We start from the raw sequence: 13,201 nt of genomic DNA on the forward strand, positions 1-13,201 counted from the left end.
TATATATATATATATTCTTTATGGGGGAACCTATTAGAAATGATTAGGACAAAACTGCAATATAAAGCTTCTAGAATTTGCTTACTACAAGCCTGGTCAGACTAATCCCATAGTTGCTCTGACAAGTTAGATGCTGAACTGCAGCCTTTTTGGCTGAGGGTACTGTCAGCATCGTAAGAACAGATGGAGCAGATGTAGCTGTAAAACCACTCCAGGCTCTTTTGCCAAGCTCCTTCTTGCAGAGGAGGCCTTGGTTCTAGGATGGCCAGAAAGGAGAACTTCTCCCCTTCATTTTACTGGAGTGGTTTAAGTAATTTGTAAACTGGAAGAGTACAAATTTTTCAGACAGTAACAGGTGCAGTAGACTTCAGGGAGAGGCCAGAGTCAGCAGCAAATGGGAAGGAGGATAAAGAAGCTGGCAAAGAAATCTTAGTGTATTGATTTTAGCCTGCCAGAATGTATATTGGATGAGGCTGGAGACTGCTGCTGACTCTGTCCTCTCCTAAAGACTGCTGAAATGTTCAGATTATGGGGCCTGTGAAATGGCAAAGTCAGAAAGCCAGATTCTTATCAAAGAAATGATTCTGATTTTAACCAATAATCACATATGCAGAGATTTTTGTTGTTTATCTAGAACACAATATGGGCTAAGAAGTATTTACTTTTTGTTCTCTTTTTGGATGCTGAATAATCTTGATGCTGCAGTTTAAATAATGATGTTGTCTTTTTCTGATTAGCTGCTTCAGATCGCAATTTTTCCCTTGATGTGGCCATATAATTTCCATTAATGCTAATGGGCATAGCATACATGTTGCAGAGAGAACAGATTTTGTGGGTTTTGGCATTTTATTGTTCCCTGTTATAGAGAAACAAGATGAGTATTCAGGCCCAGTTCTTTTAGTTGCTGTTTAGTCAAATACACTGCAACATGTTACTAGCTGTCTCCCAAAATGAGTATTTTCAGTGATTGAAGAGAAGCTGAGACTTGAAGCTTAAAATTGTCTTGATTTCGTATTTAATGACAAATCTGATCAATATATTTGGAAACATAAGGGAAATTGTTCACAAACCCAGAGATTTTTTTGAGTAATCAGTGGGAACTTACAATTTTCTGTTAGTATGTTTGTGTTTTTCTGGCATATCCCACTTTAAGTTATCCTGCTTTACCTTAGGAATTGCTGTATATAAACAATAGATATTGTACAACAACATGGGCTCATTCAGCAAGTCTGAAGGTTTTGTCCATATACGAGGGCTGTAGTGGGAATACGAACGTCACTTAGGTTTCAATAGGTGTCATTATCTTCTTAAAAAGTTCAGTAAACTATCAGACTCCAGTCTCTTTGGCAGTATGGTATATAAGGAATAAGCAAATGAGTGATACAGGAACATTATTCAATTTATATATTAGGGGAAATTTTTGCAGTAAGGTACTGAATTTTGAAATTATAAAGGTACCCGAGTCCCATGGATTGCTATAGAAACTGATTAAAAACGAACATTGACCTCCATAGGAGCAGGCCATCTGCGATTAATGGTTTAATTAGGCTTAACTATCTTTCCTGTCTACTTTAGGTGTCCTTTTTTCTGCTTTTAACTGTTTTTAAAGTAATGAATAATATGAACATTTCATTCTCCACACTATCTTTTAAACAGACTTTGTAACATAATCTTAAATTTTCAGTCATGTATATTCTGCCTCTGTTCAGTAATTTCCCTAGAGTCAAGTGATAAAACATGTGTTTCCTTTTAAGAATAAAAGCTCATTTGCCATTCATTAGTAGGCACTGTAGGTAAGAGCTCCTCAAATTCCTTCTGGTATGGTGATTTGAAGTGATGGAGTAGAGAAAGAGCAAACCTACACTTGGTGACTGTCTTTGCTTGACATCATCAAGAGCTGTATTTATAGGTGAGAAGAGCCTGCCTGTGTTATATTTCAAAATTGTGTAGTTATAAAGGTATTATTAGATATTCAATCTTTTCTTTGTAACCTGGTAACCATTAATGTTTTCAACTCAAAAACTGAGGGTTTTTTTCTTACTTTATTACTATAGGCTTATGATTAAGTGTTAATGAGATAAATAAATAAAAGATTTTTTTTAAGAGGCTTTATAAATAAATAGTTATACTTGCAGGCTGAGTGCAGCTGAGGTGTAGTAAAGGTCTGTATGCCTGTTGTCAGGGCAAATGCTATATTGCTAGCAGCAGCTACTTGCTTTCTCCTATTCATTTGTGGCCTTGTAGTGTACTCTGACTAGTCCATGTGATCAGAAAATCCAGGTTTCTCTCTGTGTCCAGAGTTGCTGCCCTACCCAAAGGGAATCCAGGCTGGCTCTAGGTTTAACACCTGCAGTACTTTGTTCAGAGAAAGTTCTGTCTTTCATAGATATAGATAAAATTATGCATCTACATGCAACTGAAAGATCGTATCTGAGACCAGAAGCTGCAACATTGTGCTCTAGTTTCAGTAGTATCTCATAGTCAAGCATCTGCTACTGGAATACAGATTATTTCATAATGGCATAAGAGCAGCTTTACTATCCTTTAATGAAGAAGAAAATTACATAGATATGGGGGTTTCAATAGCTAATGTTCTTTTTCAATATGGTTATAAATTAGATGCAACCTTTATTTCTATTGCTGGACCTTTGGGATTGTAGGGGGATTTTTCATAAATATTTGGAAAGTGTTGTAATAAGTATTTCAACTTGTTTCTAGTTTAAAAAACTCTGTGTTCCAGTCTGTGTTAAAAAGAGTTGCTCTGCTTCAGTTCTATTTTATGTTTGAGGCTTTCATCAAATATTTTCATTTTCTTTCCCCCCAAGCTATTTGTTTTATTTGAGATTTCTGATCCAATATTAACACACAGTTGAAAAACTATCATATTATCTTGCAAGAAAAATACTTATTTAGTCAAGAACACTGGAGGAAGATTTCAGTGCTTTACAAAGAAATAATTTTATGTTTTCTTCCTTTGGGAAGAAAGTAATACAACCTTCTTACTTTAAGTAAGACTTCCAACATATATTGCATAATAACATGCAAGTTATTTTGCACCAAATGGGTTTTGGAATTTGGTTACAGAAAATTATACATGGAGAAGTTAAGAAGATGTATCTGGGGGATTAATTACAAAATTGGAATGCAAGACACTCACACTCTAGTCTGATTTTGACTTGCTGTGTGACCTTACCTATACCTCCAGGCCTTGTTTTCCCCATCTGTGAAGAATGGCAATGGTATTCCCTCAGCTTGTTAGGCCGTTACAAGGCAAAAACACATAAAGTTAGTGAAGTCCAGTTTTTGATAGGTGTGGAGAAAAATGCCTCCTGATGAAGTCCACCAGAGTGTGCTTGTTCAAAATTCTGTGTCATACTTAAATTTCTTTCAAGCTTTTTGAAATTTTCTTTAACACCAATAGGAGACAAGTCTGCATGTGGAAAACTTTCAAAAATGAGTTATAAACCAACCCTTAAATAATTTTTCCTTTGGTGTGAAGATTGTAGTTGTATTAGATAAGTCAAATGATTGGTGATAAAAAGTGTATTGAATATATTTTTCACTGATTTTTTTTTTTTTTCCCCCCTAGCTCTACACTAAATAATTCTAAATCATCTGACTGCACTGAAAACAGCTTTTGAGCTTGCCTTCCTCCTTGATGATGTCCTTCTGATGTTCCGTGTCCTACACAGCAAACAACCTAAAAAGAAACAGCTCAACGGAGAAGTGTGGCATCCTCACAGGTTTGTTTGTTTAATTATTTCTAGAGGGGGGTACCGCAACAGCTTTTTGTGAGGGGACCCTGCAGTATCCATTAGGCTGAGAGAGATTAAATTTAAGAGAGGCATGTAAGAGACCAGGGTGCAAACATATGGCAAATTAGGGTGATGCTGTTGTACAGACTATTTGGGACATAAGACGCAGGAGCTCCTTGATGAGCTGGTGATCAATACAGAAATCAGATGCTGAATGAAACCTAATGCTGCCAATCTGCTTTACTTGATTTGATCATTATGCAACTCAGAAAGGGCTATCTGTGAAAGTTCAGAGAATTGTGATAACTCAAAACGTTGTGGTATTAGAGTGCTCATCTGAAAAAATCAGGAATTTATAATTTTCTCCAGGGAAGTTGTTCATTACAGAACATATATCAGCAAATAATTGTAAGGAGTATTTCTGTGGTGTATAGAAAACTATCTAGTTGACAAAATTAGTTTAATTTTGAATATAGGTTAACAAGAAAAAAAGACAAAATCAAAATTTGTATGTTGAATAAAGTTAGAGCATAATGGTTGGTGACCAGCAGTTTAAAACAAGTTTTCAAAGTCATTGTGATTTCACTCTGTGATGATAAGTCACAGCATTTGGAAATCACCTTAGAGCAAAATATGATGAGAATTGATTGTAGCCTTATCAGTGCAAGTTTGTTATCAGATAGATGCCAACTCATGGCAGGTGTTTGTTTATCTTGATTAGATAACACTGCAAAGTCTTTGTCATGTGGCTTGAAAACTTAGAGCATTGCTTTATTGCTGCAAGTGTACGCTGACAAAGAGTGTGAGCTAGTTGGAAGAGAGAAGCAAAGTTGTATTTTGATATGTTGTGAGGGGAAACCTCTGTTTTTTTTTCTGAGTTTGCAACTTAAGCTTACTATTTTGTTTGCTTATTGCATGCAAATAAGTAACAGTGATGCTATATTATAATTATATTATTTGTGAATGTTTAGCAAATATACATGTGGGGTGGTTTAATACGCATAAACTAAAATGTTGTGCTAACACTCTTGACTATTAGAGAGTTTTTTTTAAAGATGGAAGAAGTTGAGAAAAGACGAATAAGCAAAATTATACTTTTAAAAATAATTTTTGTATATATTTTCAGCTCCTCTCTTAAAGGCTTTATTTTCATGTCCTGTTGGTCAATATGAATATAAAATGTGGTGAATGATAAGAAATAATGAAAGATATTCTGTGCGGTGATGCATATCGTTATGAAAGGCTTCAGGTTTTTTTGTTTTCAGAAAAGTTTCTGGCACTGTAAATGGGCACCTATTCGTATTAGAACTGGAATTGGGTACCTAAGTTACATTGTAGCATCTATTCTAATGTGTTTAGAGTTTATAGTTTCTTAATTTTACCTTTTCTCTAGAAGCCACCAATATTCTGTTTCAGTCACTTATTAGTTTAGATGATAATGACAATGTGCTAATTTAATCCCCTTGTCAAGAACACAACTGTTTTTGTACTATTTGTTTTCATATAGTTCTGTAAAATCCAATGTCAGGTGACATTTGCTCATTGCACCCTAAGCTCGGTATAGTACAAGTCAACACAGTTTAAGATTATGAAAGAATATTTTCTTTCCTTATCTGGTTCAATTTTTTTTTTTCATTTGACTTTATCGCAAGGAAAGCTAAATAACTAGTTCCAATAGGAAAGGCCACGTCTCAGAACAGCCATCTGAAAGTTCACATGATGAGAGGCTTTTCTGACTGTATATCACCTGTCAAATGGTATTTAAAGGAGAGTGGTGTTTGTTTTTTTTTTTCCTCTCTCCTTTAAGAGTACAATTTCCTCAGTCCACCTCTTGCAATAGTGTACATCCTTAAGTTTACCATGTAGGATGCTGGCGCTACGAGAAGATGTTATAATGATTTTTCAACACTATTTTTGTCCATGTAATACAATGCTGGTTAAGTGAGGCAAAACTGTAACGTTCTAATATGTCAAGAATAATTCACTAATGATTTTTAAACCAACCTATGTATATCTATAGCAATGATAGAGTTTTTTGTTGTTTCTCAGAAAACATTTGGCTGATGTAAGTTCCATGGAAACCTGCTTTACTTCTATAGAACTGTGTTCAGTTCATCTCTACTGGTAATGTGGAGTACTCTGAGGGTGTTTAAACAAATGTTTTTTTGACAGGTAGAACCTAATTAGATAACTGATATTCCTTTTCTCCTTATAGATAACCACATTATTTCAAGAATCAAAACATAAGCAGTTTTATTTCAAAGTGGGTTGTTATTTTCCTTTGAATAGCTCTTTTGTGAATTTCCACTGGTTCATTTTTTAATGTATTTCTATTTAGATTGTAAAACTGCTGTTACTTTCTTTTTTAAAAGATATAAATGAAGCCATAGAGGGCCATACTTTATTCTGCATAAATTGTAATGATCATAATTGTTCATGTAGAAACACCAATCATAAGTCAGAGGTGTCTGTATTAAAACAAACAAACGAACAAAAGATGTCTGGTTCAGTATTTTAAAATGTCCCATATGCTCTGTAAAAGTAATTAAAGATAGTCTTGTAAATTAGTAATCAGAGGTTATTTTTCTACGTATATGCCAGTATTTTTAGTTATCTTCTTACAAAATTATCTGAAGTCCAGAGGAGTGGAAACTGATAAAAATTTTATACATAAATATATTTAAAAATTAATAAATATATATATTTTTTATATCTTTAATACAGATGTTTATATCTTCATATATAAATACTTTTAAAAGTAGCATTTAGGCTAGTTCATGAACATTTGAGAGTAGAAGAATGACTCCCATCGCTCTAGTCTAGCTTTTTATGAGGAAATGTCTTTGACAAAATGTAACGGTACTCGAACTGACACTGTGCAAGTATGTTGTTTGCAGTGGTGCTTGCAGGTGCTGAATGACAGGGGGCAGGGATTCCTGACCCTTGGTTGTGTTTGCTGTGGCAAAGCACTTGAACATCCAGGAACATAAAGCAGAAAAACTTCAGAAACAGATTTGTTTAACCATATGTTAACCGTAGGTTTTCTCAGGTAGTCAGATTGTTAAAAGTAAGATGTGAAGGAATCTGTCAGTTATTTTGTTTGACAGCAACTGTGTGTGAGTCTGATGCCTCCTAAGTCCACAGAACAGAGTGGTGAGATTTGTACCAGAACTATTGCTTTTGTGCCCTCTAGGAATATGCTTGAGGGATGCATTAGACTGCAGTAACTTAGCAAACTTTATAGAAAAAAATAAAACAGTGGAGACATTTTTGTATAGCTTGTGTTAGTTTCAACTCCAGGAAAACATACTAGTAGTGATCTTTTGAGTCTCAAATTCACATAAGAGCCAAAAGAGTCAAATTATAGAAACCAGATTCCTCTGTGTTGTGAACTGGCATAATCTGAATGGCTAAAAGCAAAAGGCACAGAAGTGGATGATGGGATTTCTGCGGGGAGGCTGGGATATCCCAGAGACTTGCCACAAGGAGCTGAACGAAGAACAGAGGGGCAGAACTCTGTTCACTTCTGTATCTTCTGGCTTTGTCAGCCAAAGGCTTTATGAACAACTTAGACACTTGTCTGGACGCTTTGGATGTCAATGATGCTGCCTAGTGGAGGGAGGATAATCTTTCAGAAGTCTTTCCAACTGTACTTTCTGTGGTACTTTGATTTTGTTGCTGTTGTTGTTCCTTGGTTTCATAGCATCTCTCAGCTCTGTGATTCTACCCACTGACTACCTTCCCCTCTTGCCTTCTGAGTGCAGTCTACAGTGTGGTAGTTATTTGTCCTTCATGCTTTGCGTTTCTGGGATGAGTTGACTAGGTAGCTATCATTTTGTTTGTGGAGTAGCAGTTGATGTTTTGGATTCTTTGGTTAGGAAGTATAATTAATAATTCATCATAAATGGAGTTATGTCCCAAACAAAACATGGATCTCAAAGCCCCTCTAGTTTCAGGCAAGTTAGTAAACAGATTCTATCTGAGTTTTCTGATTAGCTTCCTTGTCATTATCAGATGCAATTAGATTCTTCAGGAAAATATAATGTTTTTATTTTCTTTTTTAATCCACAAGCAAGGGCATTATAACCTTTTCGACTAGTAAATTCTTCTGCACATCTCCCCCTGTTTTACGTCCATTCATGTCCTGCCAGGTTTGCTGCTCCTGTATTTCTGTGTAGATTAACACCCTCCCCCAACCCTCAATGAGGTCTAGAATACCAGCTCTTGATTCAGTGAAAGGTAGCAGACCTTAGAACATCTTTTAAACAGGGGAAAATACTACTCTATTTTCATTATCTATAAAAGATATTTGTAGAAAATACTACTTTGTATGTGTTGCCAAAGCTCTTGCAACACTGAATATGTGCTTATTTCTAGTGTTAGGCCTTATTGGTTTTGAGGAATATGAAAGGTATCTGAAATGTCACCATACTAAGATATCTTGTCTTCTGTCATTATGCTCAGCTACTGATTCAAGACTTTACATATTTTCTAGATAATTAAATTTGAATAAGACTTAAATATACCTAATGGCTAGCTAAATTACTTATAAGGTATTTGTGTCAATAAAGAATAAAATTATATTAGAGAACAACCTGAGTAGACTAAGACAATTCAAATTGAGTAGTTTTCATCATATTGACAAAGAAAGCAATTAAAAGTAAAATCCATGACTAAACTGCTATTGGCTCTAAGTGCAGTGAAACCAATTACACATTATATTATAGTATACTCTATGATCATGTGTACTGTAGCCTAGTATCTTGTCAATATATTGTCAATGAGAATTAGAGAAACAAATCTGTCATCAAACTGAAGTAATATTCAAATCCCAATCAGCATTCTTCAAGCTATTATATGGCCAGAAAAGATGGAAAGGAGCTGAGCTCTGCAAGTTAGTTAATTTTATACCTTGCAATTTTATATACGTTTCCATGATGAAGACCAAATATAAAATTATAACCCCCCAGTGCTTGAATGCACCCCACTGTAAATAATAGTATAAAAGAAAACAAAAGAGAATATCCATGGAAAATTCTGTAAAGACTGGAATTAAACTCAGTATCTTAGTCTTTAATTCAGCATCTTGCAGACTGATGCCTATACTGACTAGTGTGCCTGCAATACTGGTATGGTGCCTGATTTATATTCCCACGGCCTGATAGCAAAAAATATTCATGGCACAGCCAAAACTGAATCTCAGACCTCATCAGATACATTTTGGTTTTTGACTGTCCTCTCCTCATACCAATGGAAAATGTTTCCACAAAGTGTGTATTCTTGACCCTGCATAAGGCAGGGCTGTCAATGAGATGGCAAATCTCTTTCAGAAAAGCATAAACCACTTTGCCATTGGTGTCTTTATTAGACATTTAGTGAGCTTGAGCTTTCCAGGGTTGGAAATGGTATTAAGAACTGGAACCAGAAGTGAATAGTTTTAAATTGCCTTCTCTACTTAGCAAAATGGGTATTAATAACTTTGCTGACATGATAGGCTCTATTTTTTGCATTACCTTTCTCCTTAATCTGTGCTCCAGCTCAGTGTCTGAGGCTTTTGTTTTGGGGTCTTTTTTTTTTTTCTCCTGTGCTTCAGAAGTAAATATAAGAGAGCCACAGACTGTCCATTACAGTCATTCCCATGAAAGCTAAATTCCGTGTTAGCAATGGAACTATTGTGGAAATCAGTGATTGCAGTAGATGGAATTTCATAGGCACTAAATGTAAACCATAGAACTTATTTTTCCAGTAAATAAAAATCAAGATGTGATTGCAGCTTTCATATAGTAAAAATCTGAAAGCAGTGTGGAATACAGCTGCTTGTTGTAGGTGTGGAATACAGCTGCTTGTTGTAGGTCCTCATGGCTTACATAAATACAACATAATGCACTAAAATCAGCATTTATTACTTTTTTTGTTGTTTGTTTGTTTGGTGCAAGCTATGGTACTGAAGGATTAGAACCATAGAGAAAAACTTAGGTAGCCACTGGAACTGCCCCTGATCACCTCTTCATTTTCTTTTTCCTTCATGAAAATTTAATAATGTCTATAGTTTGATTGTACCTAGTCAAGCATAGCAGGACAAGAAAGGATAGAATCTGCAGGAATTTCGTGCAATATCATGTAATGTATAAAATGCTGCCATAAACTAGGCATATCAGGATAAATCTTGTCATGATTTTTTTTAATTATGATTTAAAAAAATTGGAAACTCTGGAACACAGGTTATACTCATAAGAATGTCTTTCCCAGACTCCTATGCTGGGACAAAATATTGTGTGTGTATTTTTAGACTTTATTATGCCAATTTAAGAGTGACAGAAAAAACGCATTGTGGTGCAAAGCAAGAGAGTGATTTCATATCAGAGACCGCAAGCAATATGGAAATGTGTATACAATGAGCCTCTGAGAAAGGAAACATTCCTGTTAAATTAGGAAGTCATGTTTAGCAAACACAGATGCCTTTGAACAGTAATTTGTTATCAGATTCATTGCATTACTTTTTCAGTCTTGCTTAAGATATTTCTACAGTAATGGAACAGATTATTTGCATGCTATGCCAAATAATGGATTTTGCTTACTTGCTTATAGTTTACATTTTATGAAATCTAAAACCTGTTTTGTTATATGATAGAATTCTGTATTGCTAACCCTGACTTGCTTAATATTACCTTTTGATTTTAGGGTGTGTGGAGTTGCAAATATGAATAGAACATGAAACAATACTAATAAAAACAGGAGAGGTAGCTGCTTTTCCATCTTTCTTTGCATTAGTTGCCCTTTTTAAGGAAATGCTGTAACTGTAGCTTCAGATGAGTATTCTCTATTGGTGTAAATAAACACAGTACATACTTCATGGAGCTAAACCAGCAAAGAAACCAGGCCAGTATTTCAATTATTCTACTTTTCCTTCAAGAAAATATATTAATGGACAAGTGTATTTCTCTCTCTGCTATTCATCTTGCAGATGACTTCTAGCATCTGCCAAATTTATTTTTTGTTTTTCTTCAGCCTAGTATTCATATTTCTATCTCTTAATCTTTATTCCTGCCAGGTCTTTCCTTGATAAACACGTGTCCTATTCACATCAGCTAGAGTGATACATGTGCAACCTGGGGAGAATACAGCTTACCCTAGTGTTGAGGGGAAGGTATATGCAGCAAGTATAACTGCACTGAAAATATTATCTATACAATTGAATAAAAACCTACTATGTTATGTGCGATAAATGTACCTATTTAAGAGACATCATCTCTTTCAAAGAAGCATGTCTCTGCTGGTAAACAAAATTAACATTTTAAAGAATTCTTTTTTCTAAAGTGCTTGGCTTGATAATGTTTATATTTAGAGATGCGGAAAATCAATCATGCAATTTGTCCACTACATCAAGCAATTTTTGATCTATTCTTTCTACATTTCTGCATAACACTGACATCTCTACAAAACATACAGAGTCATGGAAAAATATAATTCACAGTATTAAAAAAGAAAAGTTACTCCATGAAAATAACAAAGAGCTGATTGTGGATTTTAAACAGAAACTTAGCTCTCTACAGTCCATTTGCACTTGTATACTTCATATGGAAAAATGCATAACTGAATGCAGTTTCATAAGCAGCCATTTAAAAATCTATTTCCTGTTCCTTAGCTACTCTGTTTTCTGTAATATAAAATTCAGCAGAGTAATTTGACTAAAAGAAATTTCTGTACTGTCTTAGTATGTTATAAACACATGAATGCTAACAATTCTTTTGTGTGTGTTACAGTACTGTATTTTACTTAACACAGATCCACACGGATCATGGAGCAAATCTAAGCATTGTTATTGTTATTATATTGATCCCAGTTTGTGACAATATACTTATTTTGGAGATGAGGCAGTGGATAAGTAAGACTAAAACAAAACTACATCTCCTTTTCCCCAAACCTCCAGTTTTCAATAGTTCCCCATCCCCTCAGGGCGGAGGGAGGGTGGGAGTCTGGACTGGACTCTCCCTACTGTTGTATTAAGCCCTGAAATTATCATCCTCCAAAGTACAGATTACAGTGACAATTTGATGTAATTTTTTGACTGGCTAATGCAATTAATTAATGCTATTAACATTTATCCTGATAACATTACTATGTTGTGGCTTTCCTTCAAAAAAACTTTATTTTACCATTATTCTGATTGTTCTTGTGCTACCCTGTGGCCAGTCTATCTCAGGGTGCAAGAATTATGTTTCTGTTCATAGGCATTCAGTTCAAATAAGAAATAATGCAGTTCTTAGATTTTCTTTTTCTTTTTTATGCGATATATTGGTTTAGGGGATTTACATTTTCTCTGACCATGTACAAAATCTAGCATTTGAAGCTTTTTGTGGCTTTTTCAAATAGCACAGAATCTAGCTGAGTAGTACATTCTGTAAATCAGATTTTCTGTCTTGTATGTGTTGTATCTGGACATAATCCTGGTGTTGAAGCAGTTCTGCAATAATAGTGGTTGCAATGTTCTGGCCTCTCTGCTTGCCAAGGAAAAGGAGTAGGGATGGTTGGAGTATTCCACTGACTTGCATTTACAATAATATTTGGAGGGATATCTCTCTCTCTGTTTGAGTATTGATAGTTTTGTGTTTGAATTATGAGAAAAAGCTAATTAACCTTTATAAACCTAATACTTTTTATAAAGCATGATGAGCGCTTAGACAAAGACAACCTACTGATAGCATGCAAAGGATAACTCTTCTTTTCTGTGATCTGCTGAAGAGGACTAGCTTTAAAAGATGTTGCCACAGGTGTGAAGACAAAATAAGCCAATGCTTTATTTCGATCATGTTTGCTTAGTTTTCATTAGTTCTCCATAGGCTTTTTGAATCTTGATTTTTGACTCTGAATTTGACTTTTTCCTCCAGTATGAAAAAAATGATCTTTCATCAAACAAACAAATATATTTTCTTTTCACCTGGTTTATACAATGAAACCTGGGCAAATTGGATTTCACTCATAGCTCAGTCACAGGAATAAATTGGCATGCACCTCTAATCATAATGGACATGAATACATCTCCTGATACCCATTTCTCTATATCTTCTGGTTTTCTGCTCATTACCTAGCTTCTCTCAGCTAAGTCCAAAAAAATGACACCAGCAGGTTTTAAATTGTGCAGGTAGTCCAAGTGGAAATGGCACTGCTAGATACCTGTATGACATAGCATGAACATAGAACAGGATTCTGACATCCATGAATGAGCCTAATTTTTTCTGTATGAAATGCTATTCCTTTTCTCCTGTTAAAATAACTGTCAGGATTCAGAGGATGTATAAACAGTTGTTTTACCTATAATAATGACTTTGAAAAAAGGAACTAATGTGCATGCTGATTCATCTGCACTTTTGTGGTTAAAACCCAAATTTTCTCATGCTATAATGTGCAGTCTCTCTGGGATTCATGTGTTCTTTGGCATCAGTAAG

Source organism: Apteryx mantelli, chromosome 13, assembly GCF_036417845.1.
Source record: "Apteryx mantelli isolate bAptMan1 chromosome 13, bAptMan1.hap1, whole genome shotgun sequence".
NCBI lineage: Eukaryota > Metazoa > Chordata > Aves > Apterygiformes > Apterygidae > Apteryx > Apteryx mantelli.